At 47.3% G+C, this 25,455-nt stretch overlaps 13 non-coding genes and 2 pseudogenes across 13 annotated transcripts; all 15 read left to right on the top strand.

Annotated features, from left to right (window-relative positions):
• The first annotated feature begins 1,201 nt into the window (after positions 1-1,201).
• LOC142293299 (U2 spliceosomal RNA) lies at positions 1,202-1,385 on the top strand. The gene has a single exon (XR_012751271.1). It is a non-coding gene; the product is annotated as a U2 spliceosomal RNA (small nuclear RNA).
• Positions 1,386-3,003: 1,618 nt separating this feature from the next.
• Positions 3,004-3,187, top strand: LOC142293298 (U2 spliceosomal RNA). Its single transcript, XR_012751270.1, has one exon. It is a non-coding gene; the product is annotated as a U2 spliceosomal RNA (small nuclear RNA).
• Positions 3,188-4,732: 1,545 nt separating this feature from the next.
• Positions 4,733-4,926, top strand: LOC142292588 (U2 spliceosomal RNA). The gene has a single exon (XR_012750726.1). It is a non-coding gene; the product is annotated as a U2 spliceosomal RNA (small nuclear RNA).
• Positions 4,927-6,511: 1,585 nt separating this feature from the next.
• On the top strand, positions 6,512-6,698 carry LOC142292553 (U2 spliceosomal RNA). Its single transcript, XR_012750698.1, has one exon. It is a non-coding gene; the product is annotated as a U2 spliceosomal RNA (small nuclear RNA).
• A 1,611-nt stretch (positions 6,699-8,309) lies between these two features.
• LOC142292648 (U2 spliceosomal RNA) lies at positions 8,310-8,494 on the top strand. Its single transcript, XR_012750768.1, has one exon. It is a non-coding gene; the product is annotated as a U2 spliceosomal RNA (small nuclear RNA).
• Positions 8,495-10,119: 1,625 nt separating this feature from the next.
• LOC142292443 (U2 spliceosomal RNA) lies at positions 10,120-10,325 on the top strand (annotated as a pseudogene).
• A 1,621-nt stretch (positions 10,326-11,946) lies between these two features.
• Positions 11,947-12,130, top strand: LOC142293297 (U2 spliceosomal RNA). The gene has a single exon (XR_012751269.1). It is a non-coding gene; the product is annotated as a U2 spliceosomal RNA (small nuclear RNA).
• A 1,618-nt stretch (positions 12,131-13,748) lies between these two features.
• On the top strand, positions 13,749-13,932 carry LOC142293296 (U2 spliceosomal RNA). The gene has a single exon (XR_012751268.1). It is a non-coding gene; the product is annotated as a U2 spliceosomal RNA (small nuclear RNA).
• A 1,545-nt stretch (positions 13,933-15,477) lies between these two features.
• On the top strand, positions 15,478-15,671 carry LOC142292587 (U2 spliceosomal RNA). The gene has a single exon (XR_012750725.1). It is a non-coding gene; the product is annotated as a U2 spliceosomal RNA (small nuclear RNA).
• Positions 15,672-17,255: 1,584 nt separating this feature from the next.
• On the top strand, positions 17,256-17,442 carry LOC142292552 (U2 spliceosomal RNA). Its single transcript, XR_012750697.1, has one exon. It is a non-coding gene; the product is annotated as a U2 spliceosomal RNA (small nuclear RNA).
• Positions 17,443-19,054: 1,612 nt separating this feature from the next.
• LOC142292647 (U2 spliceosomal RNA) lies at positions 19,055-19,239 on the top strand. The gene has a single exon (XR_012750767.1). It is a non-coding gene; the product is annotated as a U2 spliceosomal RNA (small nuclear RNA).
• A 1,405-nt stretch (positions 19,240-20,644) lies between these two features.
• Positions 20,645-20,784, top strand: LOC142292755 (U2 spliceosomal RNA; annotated as a pseudogene).
• Positions 20,785-20,850: 66 nt separating this feature from the next.
• On the top strand, positions 20,851-21,034 carry LOC142292512 (U2 spliceosomal RNA). Its single transcript, XR_012750666.1, has one exon. It is a non-coding gene; the product is annotated as a U2 spliceosomal RNA (small nuclear RNA).
• Positions 21,035-22,658: 1,624 nt separating this feature from the next.
• LOC142292487 (U2 spliceosomal RNA) lies at positions 22,659-22,842 on the top strand. Its single transcript, XR_012750644.1, has one exon. It is a non-coding gene; the product is annotated as a U2 spliceosomal RNA (small nuclear RNA).
• A 1,580-nt stretch (positions 22,843-24,422) lies between these two features.
• Positions 24,423-24,615, top strand: LOC142292661 (U2 spliceosomal RNA). The gene has a single exon (XR_012750776.1). It is a non-coding gene; the product is annotated as a U2 spliceosomal RNA (small nuclear RNA).
• Positions 24,616-25,455: the final 840 nt, after the last annotated feature.

Here is a 25,455-nt window from a genome sequence, read left to right as displayed (position 1 = left end):
TTGGTGCTTTCTTTGAGCAATGATGATGTCTTTAGTGGTCTGTTGGCTCCCCCTCCTGGAGGAAAAGTTTGCTTGCTCTTGGACATTCTAAAAGAGAGGTCATGATAGACATTTAGCTTCTGAGCACAATTGGGGACAGTCATGGGGGATGAATGTTTAGCAACCTGCTGCGAAGCCTGATACCGCAATATAAGGAACGTCAAATACTAAGAATGGGCGGCCTATGAAAGAATTACTACTTTCATTAAGTATACTTAAACGGCTAATTGGGAATAGACAAACTGTAAAAAGCCCTCTGAGAAAGCCCCCCTCTAACCTTTGTTAGTAAGCTTTCCTGTAGTCTACCTGTTGATGTATTTTCCGTTTGAACAGTGCACAACATGAAGAGACGGAACACTGGCGGCTTGTCACAATGCCCCCGCTGACATCACAATAGCGCTGCTGCCTAGAAAGCCAGCTGCACAGCACAACTTGTTCTTTGGGTGGGAGGGTGGGCTAGTGGAAGGAGGGGGCAAGCCGTTTTTTTCCCGGGTGGTAGGGGGATGACAGGAGAAGGAATGCGGGTGGTGAGAAGGGTACAGAGGGCAGGGTTTGGGGGCTGGGAAGGAAAGGGAAAAGATTAGGGTTTGGGGATGATGAAAGGGCTTTCTACGGGTAAGGATGGCAAAGGGTGGCAGTGACGGAAAGTCAGGCAACCTGTCCTGTCCGTCTTTTTGTATCATGAATTGGAAAGACTGCAAGGGGGAGGGGAGTTGCTTGCGCCCTAAAGGAGGAGTTATTCAGATTCATTGCAATGGAGGGCGGCGGCTGCAAAACGCACCATTCTTCTTGTTTTTGCTCTGCAAAGCAGCCTTTTCAAGGGTTGGCTTGGGTGACAAAATGTCTTCTGTAGGCGTGGGTTTGTCTCCCTCTCACTCTCTCTCCCTAAGATGTGTCCGGCATAGGCCAGGGTGCCACTCGAGGCCCAAACCAATTCTGGTTATCGCTTCTCGGCCTTTTGGCTAAGATCAAGTGTAGGCCCTTCATTGGGTTTGCCTTGGTCTTGGCTGGGAGGGGCCCGGGCTTGCACAACTGCCGGCCTTGGGGATTGTTGCGCCTTTTGGTGCTTACGTCCCCCTTGTTGCTGGTGGTTCCTGGGCTCGGGAGGCGATCGCCCAGGCACTGCGCTTTTGTGTGGTGGCCTGCTGGCCTTCGGGGCTACCTAGATTCTGAAATTTGCGGATGAAATCTCATCTGTTCTTATCAGTTTAATATCTGATACGTCCCCTATCTGGGGACCATATATTAAATGGATTTTTAGAACAGGGAGATGGAAAAAGAGCTTGCTCTGTCCACTCCACGCATTGACCTGGTATTGCAGTACCTCCAGGACCGGTGCACCCCTTCTTAACCCAGTTTCCAAAAGCAGAACTCAATTCACCTGATTCCTATTAGCCCGATTAATGAATTGAAAGAAAGCATACGTCTTCATATGCACCTCAATTTGGCCCATTCACTTTTCACACTTCCTCCTTTTGTTTTTTATCTTTCACACTTTTCACTTGCTTTATTCATCCAAATAGCAAACTCATCACCACTCAACTTGACCAACTCTGCTATGTCCCGTGCTGCAGTATCTTGTTCTCCGTCTTATCTAGATCATTTGCAATTGAATGGAATAGATCCCTTTTGGACAAAGTGGATTCAGCTGATGCTGCTGCAGTGACTACAGGTGTGAGAAGATCTAGAATTGGCATCTGGTGCGATCTCTCCGCTTCCACTCCAAATAAAGTTACCTGTTTATTCCTATCATGCATTGGTTTTTGGTGCTTTCTTTGAGCAATGATGATGTCTTTAGTGGTCTGTTGGCTCCCCCTCCTGGAGGAAAAGTTTGCTTGCTCTTGGACATTCTAAAAGAGAGGTCATGATAGACATTTAGCTTCTGAGCACAATTGGGGACAGTCATGGGGGATGAATGTTTAGCAACCTGCTGCGAAGCCTGATACCGCAATATAAGGAACGTCAAATACTAAGAATGGGCGGCCTATGAAAGAATTACTACTTTCATTAAGTATACTTAAACGGCTAATTGGGAATAGACAAACTGTAAAAAGCCCTCTGAGAAAGCCCCCCTCTAACCTTTGTTAGTAAGCTTTCCTGTAGTCTACCTGTTGATGTATTTTCCGTTTGAACAGTGCACAACATGAAGAGACGGAACACTGGCGGCTTGTCACAATGCCCCCGCTGACATCACAATAGCGCTGCTGCCTAGAAAGCCAGCTGCACAGCACAACTTGTTCTTTGGGTGGGAGGGTGGGCTAGTGGAAGGAGGGGGCAAGCCGTTTTTTTCCCGGGTGGTAGGGGGATGACAGGAGAAGGAATGCGGGTGGTGAGAAGGGTACAGAGGGCAGGGTTTGGGGGCTGGGAAGGAAAGGGAAAAGATTAGGGTTTGGGGATGATGAAAGGGCTTTCTACGGGTAAGGATGGCAAAGGGTGGCAGTGACGGAAAGTCAGGCAACCTGTCCTGTCCGTCTTTTTGTATCATGAATTGGAAAGACTGCAAGGGGGAGGGGAGTTGCTTGCGCCCTAAAGGAGGAGTTATTCAGATTCATTGCAATGGAGGGCGGCGGCTGCAAAACGCACCATTCTTCTTGTTTTTGCTCTGCAAAGCAGCCTTTTCAAGGGTTGGCTTGGGTGACAAAATGTCTTCTGTAGGCGTGGGTTTGTCTCCCTCTCACTCTCTCTCCCTAAGATGTGTCCGGCATAGGCCAGGGTGCCACTCGAGGCCCAAACCAATTCTGGTTATCGCTTCTCGGCCTTTTGGCTAAGATCAAGTGTAGGCCCTTCATTGGGTTTGCCTTGGTCTTGGCTGGGAGGGGCCCGGGCTTGCACAACTGCCGGCCTTGGGGATTGTTGCGCCTTTTGGTGCTTACGTCCCCCTTGTTGCTGGTGGTTCCTGGGCTCGGGAGGCGATCGCCCAGGCACTGCGCTTTTGTGTGGTGGCCTGCTGGCCTTCGGGGCTACCTAGATTCTGAAATTTGCGGATGAAATCTCATCTGTTCTTATCAGTTTAATATCTGATACGTCCCCTATCTGGGGACCATATATTAAATGGATTTTTAGAACAGGGAGATGGAAAAAGAGCTTGCTCTGTCCACTCCACGCATTGACCTGGTATTGCAGTACCTCCAGGACCGGTGCACCCCTTCTTAACCCAGTTTCCAAAAGCAGAACTCAATTCACCTGATTCCTATTAGCCCGATTAATGAATTGAAAGAAAGCATACGTCTTCATATGCACCTCAATTTGGCCCATTCACTTTTCACACTTCCTCCTTTTGTTTTTTATCTTTCACACTTTTCACTTGCTTTATTCATCCAAATAGCAAACTCATCACCACTCAACTTGACCAACTCTGCTATGTCCCGTGCTGCAGTATCTTGTTCTCCGTCTTATCTAGATCATTTGCAATTGAATGGAATAGATCCCTTTTGGACAAAGTGGATTCAGCTGATGCTGCTGCAGTGACTACAGGTGTGAGAAGATCTAGAATTGGCATCTGGTGCGATCTCTCCGCTTCCACTCCAAATAAAGTTACCTGTTTATTCCTATCATGCATTGGTTTTTGGTGCTTTCTTTGAGCAATGATGATGTCTTTAGTGGTCTGTTGGCTCCCCCTCCTGGAGGAAAAGTTTGCTTGCTCTTGGACATTCTAAAAGAGAGGTCATGATAGACATTTAGCTTCTGAGCACAATTGGGGACAGTCATGGGGGATGAATGTTTAGCAACCTGCTGCGAAGCCTGATACCGCAATATAAGGAACGTCAAATACTAAGAATGGGCGGCCTATGAAAGAATTACTACTTTCATTAAGTATACTTAAACGGCTAATTGGGAATAGACAAACTGTAAAAAGCCCTCTGAGAAAGCCCCCCTACAACCTTTGTTAGTAAGCTTTCCTGTAGTCTACCTGTTGATGTATTTTCCGTTTGAACAGTGCACAACATGAAGAGACGGAACACTGGCGGCTTGTCACAATGCCCCCGCTGACATCACAATAGCGCTGCTGCCTAGAAAGCCAGCTGCACAGCACAACTTGTTCTTTGGGTGGGAGGGTGGGCTAGTGGAAGGAGGGGGCAAGCCGTTTTTTTCCCGGGTGGTAGGGGGATGACAGGAGAAGGAATGCGGGTGGTGAGAAGGGTACAGAGGGCAGGGTTTGGGGGCTGGGAAGGAAAGGGAAAAGATTAGGGTTTGGGGATGATGAAAGGGCTTTCTACGGGTAAGGATGGCAGTGACGGAAAGTCAGGCAACCTGTCCTGTCCGTCTTTTTGTATCATGAATTGGAAAGACTGCAAGGGGGAGGGGAGTTGCTTGCGCCCTAAAGGAGGAGTTATTCAGATTCATTGCAGTGGGGGGGGGGGGGGGGCGGCGGCTGCAAAACGCACCATTCTTCTTGTTTTTGCTCTGCAAAGCAGCCTTTTCAAGGGTTGGCTTGGGTGACAAAATGTCTTCTGTAGGCGTGGGTTTGTCTCCCTCTCACTCTCTCTCCCTAAGATGTGTCCGGCATAGGCCAGGGTGCCACTCGAGGCCCAAACTAATTAGATCAAGTGTAGTTTGGGAGGGTACTACCTTGGTTGGTGCTGAAAGGTGCCAGGGTATTGCACAACTGCTGACCTTGGGGGAGTGTGCATCGTAGGATGTCATAGCCCTCTTGTGACGGACGGTTACCTGGGCAACGAGAGGCGGTCACTTTATTATTTTCAAACTCATCCTTCAAAAAAAAAAAAAAAAAAATCTGTTCTTATCAGTTTAATATCTGATACGTCCCCTATCTGGGGACCATATATTAAATGGATTTTTAGAACAGGGAGATGGAAAAAGAGCTTGCTCTGTCCACTCCACGCATTGACCTGGTATTGCAGTACCTCCAGGACCGGTGCACCCCTTCTTAACCCAGTTTCCAAAAGCAGAACTCAATTCACCTGATTCCTATTAGCCCGATTAATGAATTGAAAGAAAGCATACAACTTCATATGCACCTCAATTTGGCCCATTCACTTTTCACACTTCCGAATCCTTTTGTTTTTTATCTTTCACACTTTTTACTTGCTTTATTCATCCAAATAGCAAACTCATCACCACTCAACTTGACCAACTCTGCTATGTCCCGTGCTGCAGTATCTTGTTCTCCGTCTTATCTAGATCATTTGCAATTGAATGGAATAGATCCCTTTTGGACAAAGTGGATTCAGCTGATGCTGCTGCAGTGACTACAGGTGTGAGAAGATCTAGAATTGGCATCTGGTGCAATCTCTCCGCTTCCACTCCAAATAAAGTTACCTGTTTATTCCTATCATGCATTGGTTTTTGGTGCTTTCTTTGAGCAATGATGATGTCTTTAGTGGTCTGTTGGCTCCCCCTCCTGGAGGAAAAGTTTGCTTGCTCTTGGACATTCTAAAAGAGAGGTCATGATAGACATTTAGCTTCTGAGCACAATTGGGGACAGTCATGGGGGATGAATGTTTAGCAACCTGCTGCGAAGCCTGATACCGCAATATAAGGAACGTCAAATACTAAGAATGGGCGGCCTATGAAAGAATTACTACTTTCATTAAGTATACTTAAACGGCTAATTGGGAATAGACAAACTGTAAAAAGCCCTCTGAGAAAGCCCCCCTCTAACCTTTGTTAGTAAGCTTTCCTGTAGTCTACCTGTTGATGTATTTTCCGTTTGAACAGTGCACAACATGAAGAGACGGAACACTGGCGGCTTGTCACAATGCCCCCGCTGACATCACAATAGCGCTGCTGCCTAGAAAGCCAGCTGCACAGCACAACTTGTTCTTTGGGTGGGAGGGTGGGCTAGTGGAAGGAGGGGGCAAGCCGTTTTTTTCCCGGGTGGTAGGGGGATGACAGGAGAAGGAATGCGGGTGGTGAGAAGGGTACAGAGGGCAGGGTTTGGGGGCTGGGAAGGAAAGGGAAAAGATTAGGGTTTGGGGATGATGAAAGGGCTTTCTACGGGTAAGGATGGCAAAGGGTGGCAGTGACGGAAAGTCAGGCAACCTGTCCTGTCCGTCTTTTTGTATCATGAATTGGAAAGACTGCAAGGGGGAGGGGAGTTGCTTGCGCCCTAAAGGAGGAGTTATTCAGATTCATTGCAGTGGGGGGGGGGGGGGCGGCGGCTGCAAAACGCACCATTCTTCTTGTTTTTGCTCTGCAAAGCAGCCTTTTCAAGGGTTGGCTTGGGTGACAAAATGTCTTCTGTAGGCGTGGGTTTGTCTCCCTCTCACTCTCTCTCCCTAAGATGTGTCCGGCATAGGCCAGGGTGCCACTCAAGGCCCAAACCAATTCTGGTTATCGCTTCTCGGCCTTTTGGCTAAGATCAAGTGTAGTTTGGGAGGGTACTACCTTGGTTGGTGCTGGAAGGTGCCAGGGTATTGCACAACTGCTGGCCTTGGGGGAGTGTGCATCGTAGGATGTCATAGCCCTCTTGTGACGGTCAGTTACCTGGGCAACGAGAGGCGGTCACTTTATTATTTTCAAACTCATCCTTCAAAAAAAAAAAATCTGTTCTTATCAGTTTAATATCTGATACGTCCCCTATCTGGGGACCATATATTAAATGGATTTTTAGAACAGGGAGATGGAAAAAGAGCTTGCTCTGTCCACTCCACGCATTGACCTGGTATTGCAGTACCTCCAGGACCGGTGCACCCCTTCTTAACCCAGTTTCCAAAAGCAGAACTCAATTCACCTGATTCCTATTAGCCCGATTAATGAATTGAAAGAAAGCATACAACTTCATATGCACCTCAATTTGGCCCATTCACTTTTCACACTTCCGAATCCTTTTGTTTTTTATCTTTCACACTTTTTACTTGCTTTATTCATCCAAATAGCAAACTCATCACCACTCAACTTGACCAACTCTGCTATGTCCCGTGCTGCAGTATCTTGTTCTCCGTCTTATCTAGATCATTTGCAATTGAATGGAATAGATCCCTTTTGGACAAAGTGGATTCAGCTGATGCTGCTGCAGTGACTACAGGTGTGAGAAGATCTAGAATTGGCATCTGGTGCGATCTCTCCGCTTCCACTCCAAATAAAGTTACCTGTTTATTCCTATCATGCATTGGTTTTTGGTGCTTTCTTTGAGCAATGATGATGTCTTTAGTGGTCTGTTGGCTCCCCCTCCTGGAGGAAAAGTTTGCTTGCTCTTGGACATTCTAAAAGAGAGGTCATGATAGACATTTAGCTTCTGAGCACAATTGGGGACAGTCATGGGGGATGAATGTTTAGCAACCTGCTGCGAAGCCTGATACCGCAATATAAGGAACGTCAAATACTAAGAAAGGGCGGCCTATGAAAGAATTACTACTTTCATTAAGTATACTTAAACGGCTAACTGGGAATAGACAAACTGTAAAAAGCCCTCTGAGAAAGCCCCCCTCTAACCTTTGTTAGTAAGCTTTCCTGTAGTCTACCTGTTGATGTATTTTCCGTTTGAACAGTGCACAACATGAAGAGACGGAACACTGGCGGCTTGTCACAATGCCCCCGCTGACATCACAATAGCGCTGCTGCCTAGAAAGCCAGCTGCACAGCACAACTTGTTCTTTGGGTGGGAGGGTGGGCTAGTGGAAGGAGGGGGCAAGCCGTTTTTTTCCCGGGTGGTAGGGGGATGACAGGAGAAGGAATGCGGGTGGTGAGAAGGGTACAGAGGGCAGGGTTTGGGGGCTGGGAAGGAAAGGGAAAAGATTAGGGTTTGGGGATGATGAAAGGGCTTTCTACGGGTAAGGATGGCAAAGGGTGGCAGTGACGGAAAGTCAGGCAACCTGTCCTGTCCGTCTTTTTGTATCATGAATTGGAAAGACTGCAAGGGGGAGGGGAGTTGCTTGCGCCCTAAAGGAGGAGTTATTCAGATTCATTGCAGTGGGGGGGGGGGCGGCGACTGCAAAACGCACCATTCTTCTTGTTTTTGCTCTGCAAAGCAGCCTTTTCAAGGGTTGGCTTGGGTGACAAAATGTCTTCTGTAGGCGTGGGTTTGTCTCCCTCTCACTCTCTCTCCCTAAGATGTGTCCGGCATAGGCCAGGGTGCCACTCGAGGCCCAAACCAATTCTGGTTATCGCTTCTCGGCCTTTTGGCTAAGATCAAGTGTAGGCCCTTCATTGGGTTTGCCTTGGTCTTGGCTGGGAGGGGCCCGGGCTTGCACAACCGCCGGCCTCGGGGATTGTTGTGCCTTTTGGTGCTTACGTCCCCTTGTGGCTGGTGGTTCCTGGGCTCGGGAGGCGATCACCTGCGGCACTGCGCTTTTGTGTGGTGGCCGATGACCGTTTTCTGAAAATTGCGGATGAAATCTCATCTGTTCTTATCAGTTTAATATCTGATACGTCCCCTATCTGGGGACCATATATTAAATGGATTTTTAGAACAGGTTGATGGAAAAAGAGCTTGCTCTGTCCACTCCACGCATTGACCTGGTATTGCAGTACCTCCAGGACCGGTGCACCCCTTCTTAACCCAGTTTCCAAAAGCAGAACTCAATTCACCTGATTCCTATTAGCCCGATTAATGAATTGAAAGAAAGCATACAACTTCATATGCACCTCAATTTGGCCCATTCACTTTTCACACTTCCGAATCCTTTTGTTTTTTATCTTTCACACTTTTTACTTGCTTTATTCATCCAAATAGCAAACTCATCACCACTCAACTTGACCAACTCTGCTATGTCCCGTGCTGCAGTATCTTGTTCTCCGTCTTATCTAGATCATTTGCAATTGAATGGAATAGATCCCTTTTGGACAAAGTGGATTCAGCTGATGCTGCTGCAGTGACTACAGGTGTGAGAAGATCTAGAATTGGCATCTGGTGCGATCTCTCCGCTTCCACTCCAAATAAAGTTACCTGTTTATTCCTATCATGCATTGGTTTTTGGTGCTTTCTTTGAGCAATGATGATGTCTTTAGTGGTCTGTTGGCTCCCCCTCCTGGAGGAAAAGTTTGCTTGCTCTTGGACATTCTAAAAGAGAGGTCATGATAGACATTTAGCTTCTGAGCACAATTGGGGACAGTCATGGGGGATGAATGTTTAGCAACCTGCTGCGAAGCCTGATACCGCAATATAAGGAACGTCAAATACTAAGAATGGGCGGCCTATGAAAGAATTACTACTTTCATTAAGTATACTTAAACGGCTAATTGGGAATAGACAAACTGTAAAAAGCCCTCTGAGAAAGCCCCCCTCTAACCTTTGTTAGTAAGCTTTCCTGTAGTCTACCTGTTGATGTATTTTCCGTTTGAACAGTGCACAACATGAAGAGACGGAACACTGGCGGCTTGTCACAATGCCCCCGCTGACATCACAATAGCGCTGCTGCCTAGAAAGCCAGCTGCACAGCACAACTTGTTCTTTGGATGGGAGGGTGGGCTAGTGGAAGGAGGGGGCAAGCCGTTTTTTTCCCGGGTGGTAGGGGGATGACAGGAGAAGGAATGTGGGTGGTGAGAAGGGTACAGAGGGCAGGGTTTGGGGGCTGGGAAGGAAAGGGAAAAGATTAGGGTTTGGGGATGATGAAAGGGCTTTCTACGGGTAAGGATGGCAAAGGGTGGCAGTGACGGAAAGTCAGGCAACCTGTCCTGTCCGTCTTTTTGTATCATGAATTGAAAAGACTGCAAGGGGGGAGGGGAGTTGCTTGCGCCCTAAAGGAGGAGTTATTCAGATTCATTGCAGTGGGGGGGGGGCGGCGGCTGCAAAACGCACCATTCTTCTTGTTTTTGCTCTGCAAAGCAGCCTTTTCAAGGGTTGGCTTGGGTGACAAAATGTCTTCTGTAGGCGTGGGTTTGTCTCCCTCTCACTCTCTCTCCCTAAGATGTGTCCGGCATAGGCCAGGGTGCCACTCGAGGCCCAAACCAATTCTGGTTATCGCTTCTCGGCCTTTTGGCTAAGATCAAGTGTAGGCCCTTCATTGGGTTTGCCTTGGTCTTGGCTGGGAGGGGCCCGGGCTTGCACAACTGCCGGCCTTGGGGATTGTTGCATAGCATAGGAGCGTGATGTATAGTTTAGTGCGTCGTACTCTATTGCTATGTAAGAATGATTGTATATTTCTGTGTGTACGGGGCTGCGGCACTGTACACGGTTTGTTACTTTTTTTTGAGAAGTGCATGATAATAAAGATGCTAAAAAAAAAAAAAAATCTGTTCTTATCAGTTTAATATCTGATACGTCCCCTATCTGGGGACCATATATTAAATGGATTTTTAGAACAGGGAGATGGAAAAAGAGCTTGCTCTGTCCACTCCACGCATTGACCTGGTATTGCAGTACCTCCAGGACCGGTGCACCCCTTCTTAACCCAGTTTCCAAAAGCAGAACTCAATTCACCTGATTCCTATTAGCCCGATTAATGAATTGAAAGAAAGCATACAACTTCATATGCACCTCAATTTGGCCCATTCACTTTTCACACTTCCGAATCCTTTTGTTTTTTATCTTTCACACTTTTTACTTGCTTTATTCATCCAAATAGCAAACTCATCACCACTCAACTTGACCAACTCTGCTATGTCCCGTGCTGCAGTATCTTGTTCTCCGTCTTATCTAGATCATTTGCAATTGAATGGAATAGATCCCTTTTGGACAAAGTGGATTCAGCTGATGCTGCTGCAGTGACTACAGGTGTGAGAAGATCTAGAATTGGCATCTGGTGCGATCTCTCCGCTTCCACTCCAAATAAAGTTACCTGTTTATTCCTATCATGCATTGGTTTTTGGTGCTTTCTTTGAGCAATGATGATGTCTTTAGTGGTCTGTTGGCTCCCCCTCCTGGAGGAAAAGTTTGCTTGCTCTTGGACATTCTAAAAGAGAGGTCATGATAGACATTTAGCTTCTGAGCACAATTGGGGACAGTCATGGGGGATGAATGTTTAGCAACCTGCTGCGAAGCCTGATACCGCAATATAAGGAACGTCAAATACTAAGAATGGGCGGCCTATGAAAGAATTACTACTTTCATTAAGTATACTTAAACGGCTAATTGGGAATAGACAAACTGTAAAAAGCCCTCTGAGAAAGCCCCCCTCTAACCTTTGTTAGTAAGCTTTCCTGTAGTCTACCTGTTGATGTATTTTCCGTTTGAACAGTGCACAACATGAAGAGACGGAACACTGGCGGCTTGTCACAATGCCCCCGCTGACATCACAATAGCGCTGCTGCCTAGAAAGCCAGCTGCACAGCACAACTTGTTCTTTGGGTGGGAGGGTGGGCTAGTGGAAGGAGGGGGCAAGCCGTTTTTTTCCCGGGTGGTAGGGGGATGACAGGAGAAGGAATGCGGGTGGTGAGAAGGGTACAGAGGGCAGGGTTTGGGGGCTGGGAAGGAAAGGGAAAAGATTAGGGTTTGGGGATGATGAAAGGGCTTTCTACGGGTAAGGATGGCAAAGGGTGGCAGTGACGGAAAGTCAGGCAACCTGTCCTGTCCGTCTTTTTGTATCATGAATTGGAAAGACTGCAAGGGGGAGGGGAGTTGCTTGCGCCCTAAAGGAGGAGTTATTCAGATTCATTGCAATGGAGGGCGGCGGCTGCAAAACGCACCATTCTTCTTGTTTTTGCTCTGCAAAGCAGCCTTTTCAAGGGTTGGCTTGGGTGACAAAATGTCTTCTGTAGGCGTGGGTTTGTCTCCCTCTCACTCTCTCTCCCTAAGATGTGTCCGGCATAGGCCAGGGTGCCACTCGAGGCCCAAACCAATTCTGGTTATCGCTTCTCGGCCTTTTGGCTAAGATCAAGTGTAGGCCCTTCATTGGGTTTGCCTTGGTCTTGGCTGGGAGGGGCCCGGGCTTGCACAACTGCCGGCCTTGGGGATTGTTGCGCCTTTTGGTGCTTACGTCCCCCTTGTTGCTGGTGGTTCCTGGGCTCGGGAGGCGATCGCCCAGGCACTGCGCTTTTGTGTGGTGGCCTGCTGGCCTTCGGGGCTACCTAGATTCTGAAATTTGCGGATGAAATCTCATCTGTTCTTATCAGTTTAATATCTGATACGTCCCCTATCTGGGGACCATATATTAAATGGATTTTTAGAACAGGGAGATGGAAAAAGAGCTTGCTCTGTCCACTCCACGCATTGACCTGGTATTGCAGTACCTCCAGGACCGGTGCACCCCTTCTTAACCCAGTTTCCAAAAGCAGAACTCAATTCACCTGATTCCTATTAGCCCGATTAATGAATTGAAAGAAAGCATACGTCTTCATATGCACCTCAATTTGGCCCATTCACTTTTCACACTTCCTCCTTTTGTTTTTTATCTTTCACACTTTTCACTTGCTTTATTCATCCAAATAGCAAACTCATCACCACTCAACTTGACCAACTCTGCTATGTCCCGTGCTGCAGTATCTTGTTCTCCGTCTTATCTAGATCATTTGCAATTGAATGGAATAGATCCCTTTTGGACAAAGTGGATTCAGCTGATGCTGCTGCAGTGACTACAGGTGTGAGAAGATCTAGAATTGGCATCTGGTGCGATCTCTCCGCTTCCACTCCAAATAAAGTTACCTGTTTATTCCTATCATGCATTGGTTTTTGGTGCTTTCTTTGAGCAATGATGATGTCTTTAGTGGTCTGTTGGCTCCCCCTCCTGGAGGAAAAGTTTGCTTGCTCTTGGACATTCTAAAAGAGAGGTCATGATAGACATTTAGCTTCTGAGCACAATTGGGGACAGTCATGGGGGATGAATGTTTAGCAACCTGCTGCGAAGCCTGATACCGCAATATAAGGAACGTCAAATACTAAGAATGGGCGGCCTATGAAAGAATTACTACTTTCATTAAGTATACTTAAACGGCTAATTGGGAATAGACAAACTGTAAAAAGCCCTCTGAGAAAGCCCCCCTCTAACCTTTGTTAGTAAGCTTTCCTGTAGTCTACCTGTTGATGTATTTTCCGTTTGAACAGTGCACAACATGAAGAGACGGAACACTGGCGGCTTGTCACAATGCCCCCGCTGACATCACAATAGCGCTGCTGCCTAGAAAGCCAGCTGCACAGCACAACTTGTTCTTTGGGTGGGAGGGTGGGCTAGTGGAAGGAGGGGGCAAGCCGTTTTTTTCCCGGGTGGTAGGGGGATGACAGGAGAAGGAATGCGGGTGGTGAGAAGGGTACAGAGGGCAGGGTTTGGGGGCTGGGAAGGAAAGGGAAAAGATTAGGGTTTGGGGATGATGAAAGGGCTTTCTACGGGTAAGGATGGCAAAGGGTGGCAGTGACGGAAAGTCAGGCAACCTGTCCTGTCCGTCTTTTTGTATCATGAATTGGAAAGACTGCAAGGGGGAGGGGAGTTGCTTGCGCCCTAAAGGAGGAGTTATTCAGATTCATTGCAATGGAGGGCGGCGGCTGCAAAACGCACCATTCTTCTTGTTTTTGCTCTGCAAAGCAGCCTTTTCAAGGGTTGGCTTGGGTGACAAAATGTCTTCTGTAGGCGTGGGTTTGTCTCCCTCTCACTCTCTCTCCCTAAGATGTGTCCGGCATAGGCCAGGGTGCCACTCGAGGCCCAAACCAATTCTGGTTATCGCTTCTCGGCCTTTTGGCTAAGATCAAGTGTAGGCCCTTCATTGGGTTTGCCTTGGTCTTGGCTGGGAGGGGCCCGGGCTTGCACAACTGCCGGCCTTGGGGATTGTTGCGCCTTTTGGTGCTTACGTCCCCCTTGTTGCTGGTGGTTCCTGGGCTCGGGAGGCGATCGCCCAGGCACTGCGCTTTTGTGTGGTGGCCTGCTGGCCTTCGGGGCTACCTAGATTCTGAAATTTGCGGATGAAATCTCATCTGTTCTTATCAGTTTAATATCTGATACGTCCCCTATCTGGGGACCATATATTAAATGGATTTTTAGAACAGGGAGATGGAAAAAGAGCTTGCTCTGTCCACTCCACGCATTGACCTGGTATTGCAGTACCTCCAGGACCGGTGCACCCCTTCTTAACCCAGTTTCCAAAAGCAGAACTCAATTCACCTGATTCCTATTAGCCCGATTAATGAATTGAAAGAAAGCATACGTCTTCATATGCACCTCAATTTGGCCCATTCACTTTTCACACTTCCTCCTTTTGTTTTTTATCTTTCACACTTTTCACTTGCTTTATTCATCCAAATAGCAAACTCATCACCACTCAACTTGACCAACTCTGCTATGTCCCGTGCTGCAGTATCTTGTTCTCCGTCTTATCTAGATCATTTGCAATTGAATGGAATAGATCCCTTTTGGACAAAGTGGATTCAGCTGATGCTGCTGCAGTGACTACAGGTGTGAGAAGATCTAGAATTGGCATCTGGTGCGATCTCTCCGCTTCCACTCCAAATAAAGTTACCTGTTTATTCCTATCATGCATTGGTTTTTGGTGCTTTCTTTGAGCAATGATGATGTCTTTAGTGGTCTGTTGGCTCCCCCTCCTGGAGGAAAAGTTTGCTTGCTCTTGGACATTCTAAAAGAGAGGTCATGATAGACATTTAGCTTCTGAGCACAATTGGGGACAGTCATGGGGGATGAATGTTTAGCAACCTGCTGCGAAGCCTGATACCGCAATATAAGGAACGTCAAATACTAAGAATGGGCGGCCTATGAAAGAATTACTACTTTCATTAAGTATACTTAAACGGCTAATTGGGAATAGACAAACTGTAAAAAGCCCTCTGAGAAAGCCCCCCTCTAACCTTTGTTAGTAAGCTTTCCTGTAGTCTACCTGTTGATGTATTTTCCGTTTGAACAGTGCACAACATGAAGAGACGGAACACTGGCGGCTTGTCACAATGCCCCCGCTGACATCACAATAGCGCTGCTGCCTAGAAAGCCAGCTGCACAGCACAACTTGTTCTTTGGGTGGGAGGGTGGGCTAGTGGAAGGAGGGGGCAAGCCGTTTTTTTCCCGGGTGGTAGGGGGATGACAGGAGAAGGAATGCGGGTGGTGAGAAGGGTACAGAGGGCAGGGTTTGGGGGCTGGGAAGGAAAGGGAAAAGATTAGGGTTTGGGGATGATGAAAGGGCTTTCTACGGGTAAGGATGGCAGTGACGGAAAGTCAGGCAACCTGTCCTGTCCGTCTTTTTGTATCATGAATTGGAAAGACTGCAAGGGGGAGGGGAGTTGCTTGCGCCCTAAAGGAGGAGTTATTCAGATTCATTGCAGTGGGGGGGGGGGGGGGGCGGCGGCTGCAAAACGCACCATTCTTCTTGTTTTTGCTCTGCAAAGCAGCCTTTTCAAGGGTTGGCTTGGGTGACAAAATGTCTTCTGTAGGCGTGGGTTTGTCTCCCTCTCACTCTCTCTCCCTAAGATGTGTCCGGCATAGGCCAGGGTGCCACTCGAGGCCCAAACTAATTAGATCAAGTGTAGTTTGGGAGGGTACTACCTTGGTTGGTGCTGAAAGGTGCCAGGGTATTGCACAACTGCTGACCTTGGGGGAGTGTGCATCGTAGGATGTCATAGCCCTCTTGTGACGGACGGTTACCTGGGCAACGAGAGGCGGTCACTTTATTATTTTCAAACTCATCCTTCAAAAAAAAAAAAAAAAAAATCTGTTCTTATCAGTTTAATATCTGATACGTCCCCTATCTGGGGACCATATATTAAATGGATTTTTAGAACAGGGAGATGGAAAAAGAGCTTGCTCTGTCCACTCCACGCATTGACCTGGTATTGCAGTACCTCCAGGACCGGTGCACCCCTTCTTAACCCAGTTTCCAAAAGCAGAACTCAATTTACCTGATTCCTATTAGCCCGATTAATGAATTGAAAGAAAGCATACAACTTCATATGCACCTCAATTTGGCCCATTCACTTTTCACACTTCCGAATCCTTTTGTTTTTTATCTTTCACACTTTTTACTTGCTTTATTCATCCAAATAGCAAACTCATCACCACTCAACTTGACCAACTCTGCTATGTCCCGTGCTGCAGTATCTTGTTCTCCGTCTTATCTAGATCATTTGCAATTGAATGGAATAGATCCCTTTTGGACAAAGTGGATTCAGCTGATGCTGCTGCAGTGACTACAGGTGTGAGAAGATCTAGAATTGGCATCTGGTGCGATCTCTCCGCTTCCACTCCAAATAAAGTTACCTGTTTATTCCTATCATGCATTGGTTTTTGGTGCTTTCTTTGAGCAATGATGATGTCTTTAGTGGTCTGTTGGCTCCCCCTCCTGGAGGAAAAGTTTGCTTGCTCTTGGACATTCTAAAAGAGAGGTCATGATAGACATTTAGCTTCTGAGCACAATTGGGGACAGTCATGGGGGATGAATGTTTAGCAACCTGCTGCGAAGCCTGATACCGCAATATAAGGAACGTCAAATACTAAGAATGGGCGGCCTATGAAAGAATTACTACTTTCATTAAGTATACTTAAACGGCTAATTGGGAATAGACAAACTGTAAAAAGCCCTCTGAGAAAGCCCCCCTCTAACCTTTGTTAGTAAGCTTTCCTGTAGTCTACCTGTTGATGTATTTTCCGTTTGAACAGTGCACAACATGAAGAGACGGAACACTGGCGGCTTGTCACAATGCCCCCGCTGACATCACAATAGCGCTGCTGCCTAGAAAGCCAGCTGCACAGCACAACTTGTTCTTTGGGTGGGAGGGTGGGCTAGTGGAAGGAGGGGGCAAGCCGTTTTTTTCCCGGGTGGTAGGGGGATGACAGGAGAAGGAATGCGGGTGGTGAGAAGGGTACAGAGGGCAGGGTTTGGGGGCTGGGAAGGAAAGGGAAAAGATTAGGGTTTGGGGATGATGAAAGGGCTTTCTACGGGTAAGGATGGCAAAGGGTGGCAGTGACGGAAAGTCAGGCAACCTGTCCTGTCCGTCTTTTTGTATCATGAATTGGAAAGACTGCAAGGGGGAGGGGAGTTGCTTGCGCCCTAAAGGAGGAGTTATTCAGATTCATTGCAGTGGGGGGGGGGGGGCGGCGGCTGCAAAACGCACCATTCTTCTTGTTTTTGCTCTGCAAAGCAGCCTTTTCAAGGGTTGGCTTGGGTGACAAAATGTCTTCTGTAGGCGTGGGTTTGTCTCCCTCTCACTCTCTCTCCCTAAGATGTGTCCGGCATAGGCCAGGGTGCCACTCAAGGCCCAAACCAATTCTGGTTATCGCTTCTCGGCCTTTTGGCTAAGATCAAGTGTAGTTTGGGAGGGTACTACCTTGGTTGGTGCTGGAAGGTGCCAGGGTATTGCACAACTGCTGGCCTTGGGGGAGTGTGCATCGTAGGATGTCATAGCCCTCTTGTGACGGTCAGTTACCTGGGCAACGAGAGGCGGTCACTTTATTATTTTCAAACTCATCCTTCAAAAAAAAAAAATCTGTTCTTATCAGTTTAATATCTGATACGTCCCCTATCTGGGGACCATATATTAAATGGATTTTTAGAACAGGGAGATGGAAAAAGAGCTTGCTCTGTCCACTCCACGCATTGACCTGGTATTGCAGTACCTCCAGGACCGGTGCACCCCTTCTTAACCCAGTTTCCAAAAGCAGAACTCAATTCACCTGATTCCTATTAGCCCGATTAATGAATTGAAAGAAAGCATACAACTTCATATGCACCTCAATTTGGCCCATTCACTTTTCACACTTCCGAATCCTTTTGTTTTTTATCTTTCACACTTTTTACTTGCTTTATTCATCCAAATAGCAAACTCATCACCACTCAACTTGACCAACTCTGCTATGTCCCGTGCTGCAGTATCTTGTTCTCCGTCTTATCTAGATCATTTGCAATTGAATGGAATAGATCCCTTTTGGACAAAGTGGATTCAGCTGATGCTGCTGCAGTGACTACAGGTGTGAGAAGATCTAGAATTGGCATCTGGTGCGATCTCTCCGCTTCCACTCCAAATAAAGTTACCTGTTTATTCCTATCATGCATTGGTTTTTGGTGCTTTCTTTGAGCAATGATGATGTCTTTAGTGGTCTGTTGGCTCCCCCTCCTGGAGGAAAAGTTTGCTTGCTCTTGGACATTCTAAAAGAGAGGTCATGATAGACATTTAGCTTCTGAGCACAATTGGGGACAGTCATGGGGGATGAATGTTTAGCAACCTGCTGCGAAGCCTGATACCGCAATATAAGGAACGTCAAATACTAAGAAAGGGCGGCCTATGAAAGAATTACTACTTTCATTAAGTATACTTAAACGGCTAACTGGGAATAGACAAACTGTAAAAAGCCCTCTGAGAAAGCCCCCCTCTAACCTTTGTTAGTAAGCTTTCCTGTAGTCTACCTGTTGATGTATTTTCCGTTTGAACAGTGCACAACATGAAGAGACGGAACACTGGCGGCTTGTCACAATGCCCCCGCTGACATCACAATAGCGCTGCTGCCTAGAAAGCCAGCTGCACAGCACAACTTGTTCTTTGGGTGGGAGGGTGGGCTAGTGGAAGGAGGGGGCAAGCCGTTTTTTTCCCGGGTGGTAGGGGGATGACAGGAGAAGGAATGCGGGTGGTGAGAAGGGTACAGAGGGCAGGGTTTGGGGGCTGGGAAGGAAAGGGAAAAGATTAGGGTTTGGGGATGATGAAAGGGCTTTCTACGGGTAAGGATAGCAAAGGGTGGCAGTGACGGAAAGTCAGGCAACCTGTCCTGTCCGTCTTTTTGTATCATGAATTGGAAAGACTGCAAGGGGGAGGGGAGTTGCTTGCGCCCTAAAGGAGGAGTTATTCAGATTCATTGCAGTGGGGGGGGGGGGCGGCGACTGCAAAACGCACCATTCTTCTTGTTTTTGCTCTGCAAAGCAGCCTTTTCAAGGGTTGGCTTGGGTGACAAAATGTCTTCTGTAGGCGTGGGTTTGTCTCCCTCTCACTCTCTCTCCCTAAGATGTGTCCGGCATAGGCCAGGGTGCCACTCGAGGCCCAAACCAATTCTGGTTATCGCTTCTCGGCCTTTTGGCTAAGATCAAGTGTAGGCCCTTCATTGGGTTTGCCTTGGTCTTGGCTGGGAGGGGCCCGGGCTTGCACAACCGCCGGCCTCGGGGATTGTTGTGCCTTTTGGTGCTTACGTCCCCTTGTGGCTGGTGGTTCCTGGGCTCGGGAGGCGATCACCTGCGGCACTGCGCTTTTGTGTGGTGGCCGATGACCGTTTTCTGAAAATTGCGGATGAAATCTCATCTGTTCTTATCAGTTTAATATCTGATACGTCCCCTATCTGGGGACCATATATTAAATGGATTTTTAGAACAGGTTGATGGAAAAAGAGCTTGCTCTGTCCACTCCACGCATTGACCTGGTATTGCAGTACCTCCAGGACCGGTGCACCCCTTCTTAACCCAGTTTCCAAAAGCAGAACTCAATTCACCTGATTCCTATTAGCCCGATTAATGAATTGAAAGAAAGCATACAACTTCATATGCACCTCAATTTGGCCCATTCACTTTTCACACTTCCGAATCCTTTTGTTTTTTATCTTTCACACTTTTTACTTGCTTTATTCATCCAAATAGCAAACTCATCACCACTCAACTTGACCAACTCTGCTATGTCCCGTGCTGCAGTATCTTGTTCTCCGTCTTATCTAGATCATTTGCAATTGAATGGAATAGATCCCTTTTGGACAAAGTGGATTCAGCTGATGCTGCTGCAGTGACTACAGGTGTGAGAAGATCTAGAATTGGCATCTGGTGCGATCTCTCCGCTTCCACTCCAAATAAAGTTACCTGTTTATTCCTATCATGCATTGGTTTTTGGTGCTTTCTTTGAGCAATGATGATGTCTTTAGTGGTCTGTTGGCTCCCCCTCCTGGAGGAAAAATTTGCTTGCTCTTGGACATTCTAAAAGAGAGGTCATGATAGACATTTAGCTTCTGAGCACAATTGGGGACAGTCATGGGGGATGAATGTTTAGCAACCTGCTGCGAAGCCTGATACCGCAATATAAGGAACGTCAAATACTAAGAATGGGCGGCCTATGAAAGAATTACTACTTTCATTAAGTATACTTAAACGGCTAATTGGGAATAGACAAACTGTAAAAAGCCCTCTGAGAAAGCCCCCCTCTAACCTTTGTTAGTAAGCTTTCCTGTAGTCTACCTGTTGATGCATTTTCCGTTTGAACAGTGCACAACATGAAGAGACGGAACACTGGCGGCTTGTCACAATGCCCCCGCTGAAATCACAATAGCGCTGCTGCCTAGAAAGCCAGCTGCACAGCACAACTTGTTCTTTGGGTGGGAGGGTGGGCTAGTGGAAGGAGGGGGCAAGCCGTTTTTTTCCCGGGTGGTAGGGGGATGACAGGAGAAGGAATGCGGGTGGTGAGAAGGGTACAGAGGGCAGGGTTTGGGGGCTGGGAAGGAAAGGGAAAATATTAGGGTTTGGGGATGATGAAAGGGCTTTCTACGGGTAAGGATGGCAAAGGGTGGCAGTGACGGAAAGTCAGGCAACCTGTCCTGTCCGTCTTTTTGTATCATGAATTGGAAAGACTGCAAGCGGGAGGGGAGTTGCTTGCGCCCTAAAGGAGGAGTTATTCAGATTGATTGCAGTGGGGGGGGGGCGGCGGCTGCAAAACGCACCATTCTTCTTGTTTTTGCTCTGCAAAGCAGCCTTTTCAAGGGTTGGCTTGGGTGACAAAATGTCTTCTGTAGGCGTGGGTTTGTCTCCCTCTCACTCTCTCTCCCTAAGATGTGTCCGGCATAGGCCAGGGTGCCACTCGAGGCCCAAACCAATTCTGGTTATCGCTTCTCGGCCTTTTGGCTAAGATCAAGTGTAGTCCCTTCTTTGGGTTTGCCTTGGTCTTGGCTGGGAGGGGCCTGGGCTTGCACAACCGCCGGCCTTGAGGATTGTTGCGCCTTTTGGTGCTTACGTCCCCCTTGTGGCTGGTGGTTCCTGGGCTCGGGAGGCGATCACCTGCGGCTTTCCGTTTTTGTGTGGTGGCCGATGACCGTCTCTGAAAATTGCGGATGAAATCTCATCTGTTCTTATCAGTTTAATATCTGATACGTCCCCTATCTGGGGACCATATATTAAATGGATTTTTAGAACAGGGAGATGGAAAAAGAGCTTGCTCTGTCCACTCCACGCATTGACCTGGTATTGCAGTACCTCCAGGACCGGTGCACCCCTTCTTAACCCAGTTTCCAAAAGCAGAACTCAATTCACCTGATTCCTATTAGCCCGATTAATGAATTGAAAGAAAGCATACAACTTCATATGCACCTCAATTTGGCCCATTCACTTTTCACACTTCCGAATCCTTTTGTTTTTTATCTTTCACACTTTTTACTTGCTTTATTCATCCAAATAGCAAACTCATCACCACTCAACTTGACCAACTCTGCTATGTCCCGTGCTGCAGTATCTTGTTCTCCGTCTTATCTAGATCATTTGCAATTGAATGGAATAGATCCCTTTTGGACAAAGTGGATTCAGCTGATGATGCTGCAGTGACTACAGGTGTGAGAAGATCTAGAATTGGCATCTGGTGCGATCTCTCCGCTTCCACTCCAAATAAAGTTACCTGTTTATTCCTATCATGCATTGGTTTTTGGTGTTTTCTTTGAGCAATGATGATGTCTTTAGTGGTCTGTTGGCTCCCCCTCCTGGAGGAAAAGTTTGCTTGCTCTTGGACATTCTAAAAGAGAGGTCATGATAGACATTTAGTTTCTGAGCACAATTGGGGACAGTCATGGGGGATGAATGTTTAGAAACCTGCTGCGAAGCCTGATACCGCAATATAAGGAACGTCAAATACTAAGAATGGGCGGCCTATGAAAGAATTACTACTTTCATTAAGTATACTTAAACGGCTAATTGGGAATAGACAAACTGTAAAAAGCCCTCTGAGAAAGCCCCCCTCTAACCTTTGTTAGTAAGCTTTCCTGTAGTCTACCTGTTGATGTATTTTCCGTTTGAACAGTGCACAACATGAAGAGACGGAACACTGGCGGCTTGTCACAATGCCCCCGCTGACATCACAATAGCGCTGCTGCCTAGAAAGCCAGCTGCACAGCAAAACTTGTTCTTTGGGTGGGAGGGTGGGCTAGTGGAAGGAGGGGGCAAGCCGTTTTTTTCCCGGGTGGTAGGGGGATGACAGGAGAAGGAATGCGGGTGGTGAGAAGGGTACAGAGGGCAGGGTTTGGGGGCTGGGAAGGAAAGGGAAAAGATTAGGGTTTGGGGATGATGAAAGGGCTTTCTACGGGTAAGGATGGCAAAGGGTGGCAGTGACGGAAAGTGAGGCAACCTGTCCTGTCCGTCTTTTTGTATCATGAATTGGAAAGACTGCAAGGGGGAGGGGAGTTGCTTGCGCCCTAAAGGAGGAGTTATTCAGATTCATTGCAGTGGGGGGGGGGCGGCGGCTGAAAAACGCACCATTCTTCTTGTTTTTGCTCTGCAAAGCAGCCTTTTCAAGGGTTGGCTTGGGTGACAAAATGTCTTCTGTAGGCGTGGGTTTGTCTCCCTCTCACTCTCTCTCCCTAAGATGTGTCCGGCATAGGCCAGGGTGCCACTCGAGGCCCAAACCAATTCTGGTTATCGCTTCTCGGCCTTTTGGCTAAGATCAAGTGTAGTCCCTTCATTGGGTTTGCCTTGGTCTTGGCTGGGAGGGGCCCGGGCTTGCACAACCGCCGGCCTCGGGGATTGTTGCGCCTTTTGGTGCTTACGCCCCCTTGTGGCTGGTGGTTCCTGGGCTCGGGAGGCGATCATCCAGGCACTGCGCTTTTGTGTGGTGGCCTGCTGGCCTTCGGGGCTACCTTGATTCTGAAAATTGCGGATGAAATCTCATCTGTTCTTATCAGTTTAATATCTGATACGTCCCCTATCTGGGGACCATATATTAAATGGATTTTTAGAACAGGGAGATGGAAAAAGAGCTTGCTCTGTCCACTCCACGCATTGACCTGGTATTGCAGTACCTCCAGGACCGGTGCACCCCTTCTTAACCCAGTTTCCAAAAGCAGAACTCAATTCACCTGATTCCTATTAGCCCGATTAATGAATTGAAAGAAAGCATACAACTTCATATGCACCTCAATTTGGCCCATTCACTTTTCACACTTCCGAATCCTTTTGTTTTTTATCTTTCACACTTTTTACTTGCTTTATTCATCCAAATAGCAAACTCATCACCACTCAACTTGACCAACTCTGCTATGTCCCGTGCCGCAGTATCTTGTTCTCCGTCTTATCTAGATCATTTGCAATTGAATGGAATAGATCCCTTTTGGACAAAGTGGATTCAGCTGATGCTGCTGCAGTGACTACAGGTGTGAGAAGATCTAGAATTGGCATCTGGTGCGATCTCTCCGCTTCCACTCCAAATAAAGTTACCTGTTTATTCCTATCATGCATTGGTTTTTGGTGCTTTCTTTGAGCAATGATGATGTCTTTAGTGGTCTGTTGGCTCCCCCTCCTGGAGGAAAAGTTTGCTTGCTCTTGGACATTCTAAAAGAGAGGTCATGATAGACATTTAGCTTCTGAGCACAATTGGGGACAGTCATGGGGGATGAATGTTTAGCAACCTGCTGCGAAGCCTGATACCGCAATATAAGGAACGTCAAATACTAAGAATGGGCGGCCTATGAAAGAATTACTACTTTCATTAAGTATACTTAAATGGCTAATTGGGAATAGACAAACTGTAAAAAGCCCTCTGAGAAAGCCCCCCTCTAACCTTTGTTAGTAAGCTTTCCTGTAGTCTACCTGTTGATGTATTTTCCGTTTGAACAGTGCACAACATGAAGAGACGGAACACTGGCGGCTTGTCACAGTGCCCCCGCTGACATCACAATAGCGCTGCTGCCTAGAAAGCCAGCTGCACAGCACAACTTGTTCTTTGGGTGGGAGGGTGGGCTAGTGGAAGGAGGGGGCAAGCCGTTTTTTTCCCGGGTGGTAGGGGGATGACAGGAGAAGGAATGCGGGTGGTGAGAAGGGTACAGAGGGCAGGGTTTGGGGGCTGGGAAGGAAAGGGAAAAGATTAGGGTTTGGGGATGACGAAAGGGCTTTCTACGGGTAAGGATGGCAAAGGGTGGCAGTGACGGAAAGTCAGGCAACCTGTCCTGTCCGTCTTTTTGTATCATGAATTGGAAAGACTGCAAGGGGGAGGGGAGTTGCTTGCGCCCTAAAGGAGGAGTTATTCAGATTCATTGCAGTGGGGGGGGGCGGCGGCTGCAAAACGCACCATTCTTCTTGTTTTTGCTCTGCAAAGCAGCCTTTTCAAGGGTTGGCTTGGGTGACAAAATGTCTTCTGTAGGCGTGGGTTTGTCTCCCTCTCACTCTCTCTCCCTAAGATGTGTCCGGCATAGGCCAGGGTGCCACTCGAGGCCCAAACCAATTCTGGTTATCGCTTCTCGGCCTTTTGGCTAAGATCAAGTGTAGTTTGGGAGGGTACTACCTTGGTTGGTGCTGAAAGGTGCCAGGGTATTGCACAACTGCTGGCCTTGGGGGAGTGTGCATCGTAGGATGTCATAGCCCTCTTGTGACGGACAGTTTCCTGGGCAACGAGAATCGGTCACTTTATTATTTTCAAACTCATCCTTCAAGAAAAAAAAAAAAAAATCTGTTCTTATCAGTTTAATATCTGATACGTCCCCTATCTGGGGACCATATATTAAATGGATTTTTAGAACAGGGAGATGGAAAAAGACCTTGCTCTGTCCACTCCACGCATTGACCTGGTATTGCAGTACCTCCAGGACCGGTGCACCCCTTCTTAACCCAGTTTCCAAAAGCAGAACTCAATTCACCTGATTCCTATTAGCCCGATTAATGAATTGAAAGAAAGCATACAACTTCATATGCACCTCAATTTGGCCCATTCACTTTTCACACTTCCGAATCCTTTTGTTTTTTATCTTTCACACTTTTTACTTGCTTTATTCATCCAAATAGCAAACTCATCACCACTCAACTTGACCAACTCTGCTATGTCCCGTGCTGCAGTATCTTGTTCTCCGTCTTATCTAGATCATTTGCAATTAAATGGAATAGATCCCTTTTGGACAAAGTGGATTCAGCTGATGCTGCTGCAGTGACTACAGGTGTGAGAAGATCTAGAATTGGCATCTGGTGCGATCTCTCCGCTTCCACTCCAAATAAAGTTACCTGTTTATTCCTATCATGCATTGGTTTTTGGTGCTTTCTTTGAGCAATGATGATGTCTTTAGTGGTCTGTTGGCTCCCCCTCCTGGAGGAAAAGTTTGCTTGCTCTTGGACATTCTAAAAGAGAGGTCATGATAGACATTTAGTTTCTGAGCACAATTGGGGACAGTCATGGGGGATGAATGTTTAGAAACCTGCTGCGAAGCCTGATACCGCAATATAAGGAACGTCAAATACTAAGAATGGGCGGCCTATGAAAGAATTACTACTTTCATTAAGTATACTTAAACGGCTAATTGGGAATAGACAAACTGTAAAAAGCCCTCTGAGAAAGCCCCCCTCTAACCTTTGTTAGTAAGCTTTCCTGTAGTCTACCTGTTGATGTATTTTCCGTTTGAACAGTGCACAACATGAAGAGACGGAACACTGGCGGCTTGTCACAATGCCCCC

This window comes from Anomaloglossus baeobatrachus, chromosome 2 (genome assembly GCF_048569485.1).
Source record: "Anomaloglossus baeobatrachus isolate aAnoBae1 chromosome 2, aAnoBae1.hap1, whole genome shotgun sequence".
Classification (NCBI taxonomy): Eukaryota; Metazoa; Chordata; class Amphibia; order Anura; family Aromobatidae; genus Anomaloglossus; species Anomaloglossus baeobatrachus.
Note: the sequence above shows the minus strand (reverse complement) of the source record. Positions and strands in the feature narration are given on the sequence as shown.